Here is a 5,000-nt window from a genome sequence, read left to right on the forward strand (position 1 = left end):
CAGGAATGCAAAAAATCCATAGAAAAATGTCTCTCAACACAAGGAAGGCTAGAGAAGAGAATATGAGGCTTTTTCAGATTTGGTAGTGAGTTTCAGTCTCTTCTTCAAAAGGTAGAAGATTCTGCAAACATATAAGATGGGCAAGAGAAATGCTAAATGACTGCTAACATCGACCTCAACATTGGCAAATTCATTGGCAGAACAATGTGGACAGATACTTGATTTCTTCTCAGGTCTTCATTCTTCCATCTTTGGTTGATTTCAACTTTCAGCTGTTAAAAATATAGAAAGAATAGTCCCAGGAATCATATAAAAAATTAACATCAACAAAGACCACAGCAGTAACCACAATAATAAAAATGTGTTTTGAAACAGAAGAGCCACTATGTTTTCCTGTGTCTCTATTTTGTGAATGAGGAACCCTGTATTAGAAGTCTTTCATCAGAATTTGCTTTTGGCTCTACTGTCTAGAATTGGATCACATGCCTTTTTCTGAAACTCACTAGTGTAAAGAGTATGAATTGACCAGAATTGGCTTAGTCAACTTAGGTGGATATGGAAATGACCACCAGAGGGTGCAGCGGGAATGGCAACTGACCTGGATTTGGAAGATGAGACACTGATCCCGAAATAACCAGGTTAAGTAGGAACTAAATAGTTGGTGGGAATGAAAGAAAGTTTTCTGGGTAGAAAACACAGCATAGGCAAAAGGTGGGGCAGGTAGAGAGTTTTTCCAAGAACATAAGGGAGTTCAATTTAAATGGAACTTTGATTTCAAGAATATAGTTACCAGTAATAAGACCAAAGAGGGAAATAAGCTTTAATCATGAAGAGTCAAGTATTAAGAATGTTTACATTTTCCTTAAGGCTATGTTTGTATAAATTTTATGCAACAATTCCAGTACAATTGATACCATAATTCCATGCAACACATATCCTGCACTAACATTAATTTGAAGATTTGGAACTACTTTCATAAAATTGATTCATACTTATTTCTTGAAGTCAGTCTTCTGTTGCCTTAACTGAGAATAAGTTGTTATTATTATATACTATCTTACTATCTTACAAGAGACTAAAATTCAACAACAGACCGATGTTTACAGGTAATGAGGGAATGGTATATATTAATGACAATAAAGCAGAAATGTTGGAAGTGATAATAACTTAGTAGTTCTTCAATAAATTTGTAGCCTGATGGTTTTATCACCTCTATAGGATATTGCATATTTCTTCCTCTTTCAAATACTTCTAAGACTCTTAATGAGAAATTTTGTTTTTTATTTGCCAAGCAATTATTTTGAGTTTCTGATCTTTTTTAAACCCCATTTGTAGTCCCATTGCATGGGTACAACAGGCAGGACAGCCCAGAATAATTTTAAGAATAAAAAGTTGTGACCCTGGTTATATTTTCAAGATGGTTTTAGTAGAAGACTCAAAAATTGAGGTTTTGATATTTATTCTCGTAAGTAATAAACATATGAAATATTTGGTCCAGATTATAAGACGTTTTGTTCTTCCTTCATTTTTATCCCATTACAATGCAGTAAGACATTATGTTCTGTGAGAGAACGGATCTCAATGATAATATCAAAGTGGGAAACATTTTTCAGAAGAAATCCCCTGAATCAAAATAAGTGAATAATATCTTAAAATACATACAGCTAAATTAAAAGTTACTTTTATTATAATCTGATACACAATAGGAAGTGGAAAAATTATTTTACAGTATCACACATACACTGGCATTCTTTACATTCTAAAGTAAGACACATTTGTAATTGAACACACTAGACAATGAGAATGTTTTATGATATGGAGCTTCTTGAAAGGAGTTGTTACCTTATCTGATTATAAGAGATTTTGGCTGTTTCATGTTTCCTCTTTACTGGGGGTCATAAGGGCATAAATATCATATGAAGCAAGAATAAATGGAGAAACGTAAGAAACTTTCACAGGATAGTCAAAGAGCCTAAACTATGACATGATAGGCATATATCTTAGAAACAGGCAGTTACTGTTGGGAACCAAATCACCTTACTGTGGTTAGAAGGAAAAGCAGATTTCCTTTTGCAAGTTGTTTGCCCTTCTGCGTTTGGGGGGAATGTCACAAAACTGCAGATAGTGGACTTTGAGAGAGAACAACATTTTTTTTTTTTTTTTTTTCCCAAAAGAAAGTCAGTTCTATGGATTTTGGAGAATTTTTTATCTTGAAAAAGTCTGCTTAGTGGGCACTTTAGTATTAGGTGATTTGATTAGCTCCCGAGGAGGAGAAAGATCATTTTAATTTCTTAGGCTTAAGGAAGTAACATTAATGTGCCATACTGATTTTTTACCCTCAGTTGGCCTGTCCTGCTCACCTTTTAGGGTTATGGAAGTTAAGTATTCATAACAGAAGCTCCAAGTAAGAATAAAAATTATGGTTTTGAATTAGATCATTCAGAACCCAAGTGTAGGAAAATTAGAAAGTACAGTGTATAGGAGACACAGGAACTGAAAATATGCTGCTATCACAGTGTCATTGCCTCTTCCTGTTTCATTTAGCATCAGTAATGAGTGTTGGGGACTACTGAAGAGAGAGAGAGCAGAGGCAGAGCCCAGGAAATTGTTCTAAGACATTAAAATGAAACGAAGTTAAACCAGAAAGTAATGAGAACATTTTACTAACATAATTCACCAAAATTGAAGGGGCTTTTTTTCCCATTCAAAATGAGCATCAGAAGATGCTCATTTTGGGGGGTGGGAGGGAGGGAGATAAAGAGGGAAGAGATATGGGAACATATATATATGTATAACTGACTCACTCTGTTATAAAGCAGAAACTAACACACCATTGTAAAGCAATTATACCCCAATAAAGATGTTAAAAAAAAAAAATTATTTCCCACATGAACTATTCCATTACCCTTAAATAGTGTTGCTCAGGCAATAGTTTGCCGAAGTTTGAGTCTTCCTCTTTATTCACCTGTTTTCAGAATAATAAGATGATGACCAATAAGTGTTTTTTTAATAATTATCCTCATGTACTCATGGGTTTTTAAACATATTTTATGTGTTTCAGTCTATTGTAGTAATTATTCTGATATTCAAATTGTCCATCATTAGTTAGTGGAAAGCCCTCCAAATGAGCTCTTGAGTCATTTTGACATGACCCCAGTTGTCTATGCTAGCCGCCTTGCTTTTTAATACAAAATGTTTCAGGTCATCTTTCACATTTTCTCCCTAAGACCTGTAATTAGCTCTTCATCCAAGGAATCTTGGTTCCATTTAGGAGACATGGACTTTTAGGAGATATTCATAGACCACAATCTAGGCAACAAGGTACTCCTAGCTACAGGGTTGATCATTGTTTCTAGACCTTTTTGTGGGCAGATGTGAAAACACATGATGAGTTCACACTGAAATTTCCAACTCAAATTTAGGAGATTTACATAACTTTTTTTTTTTTTTTTTTTTTGCAGTACGCGGGCCTCTCACTGTTGTGGCCTCTCCTGTTGTGGAGCACAGGCTCCAGACACGCAGGCTCAGCGGCCATGGCTCACGGACCCAGCCACTCTGCGGCATGTGGGATCTGCCTGGACCAGGGCACGAACCCATGTCCCCTGCATCGGCAGGCGGACTCTCAACCACTGCGCCACCAGAGAAGCCCTACATAACTATTTGATTTTATATTTGTACCTCTTTTTCCTCACACTGAAAAAAAACAAGGTTCTTCATGACATTATCAAAATTACTCATTTCAGCCAACTCTATGTATAGTGTATTTTCAAAATAAGAATACCAGTATTATTACTAACAGTATGACTCCTGAAAAAAAGTTTGATTTCTATTTGTCTTTAGGATACGTCCCACCAAAGTTTCAAACTGATGGGTCATAAATTCATTTGAAATATTTTTTCTCAATGTAGGTAAGCCACCAACTGTATACACAAGTTCATTTGTTTCATTTTCCTTTCAGTTATTAAGAATTGCTTTTTAATGTTGACTTAATTTTGTTTTAGAATCACCAAAAAACTTACCTAATTCCAAAGTCAAAACTAAATCAAAGTACATTCAGAGAATTCAAGTTTCTGTATCTGTTCCTTCCATTCCTCTATAGAAAACCACTTTATTTAGAATCAGTTTTGTGGGGTATTTTATTCATTGGTCTTTTTAATATAAGCAAGTATATTCCATATAATATTCTTTATAGTTGTGATGGTTAATTTAATGTGTCAACTTGGTTGGGCCACGGTGCCCAGATTTTTGCAAACACCATTCTGGATGTTTCTGTGAGGGTGTTTTTGGATGAGATTTACATTTAGATTTGTAGACATTGAGTAAAGCAGACTTCCTTCCATAATGTGGGTTGGCTTCATCCATTTAGATGAAGGCCTGAATAGAACAAAAGACTGACCTCCCTCAAGCAAGAAGGAATTCTGCCAGCAAACTGAGACTTGAACTGCAGCATTGACTATTCCTGGGTCGCCAGCCTGCTGGCTCATCTTGCAGATTTTGGACTTGCCAGTCTCCATAACTGCATGAACCCATTCCTTAAAATAAGTCTCTTTCTATATATATAACATCCTATTTGTTCTATATGTCTGGAGGACCCTGACTAATACAGCTGTATTTATTATTATGTATATACATTATATATTATTTCATACTATATAGTTTATAATATGTGAATATTATATATATATATATATATTACATTCTTATCACCTCCTCATTTATTTTAAAAAAGGCAGCATCCTGTACCTTACTATATGCTGGAGACTTTTCCGCAGCAGTGTACAGACATCCTCATTTCTGTCTACATCTACATAGTAGTCCCTCATGTAACTGCATCAATATTTATTCACCAGTTCTCTATTGATGAACTATTGGGTTGTTTCCAATCTTTTCTTTTACAGAAGGTGCCACAATAAATTACCTTGTACATCAGTCATTTTGTGTTTTTGCCAGTGAATCTTAATAAATTCTAGAAGTAGAATTGCTGGGTCAAAAAGCAATGC

The sequence above is a fragment of the Lipotes vexillifer genome, unplaced genomic scaffold, assembly GCF_000442215.2.
Source record: "Lipotes vexillifer unplaced genomic scaffold, Lipotes_vexillifer_v1.1 scaffold429, whole genome shotgun sequence".
NCBI classification, from domain to species: domain Eukaryota; kingdom Metazoa; phylum Chordata; class Mammalia; order Artiodactyla; family Lipotidae; genus Lipotes; species Lipotes vexillifer.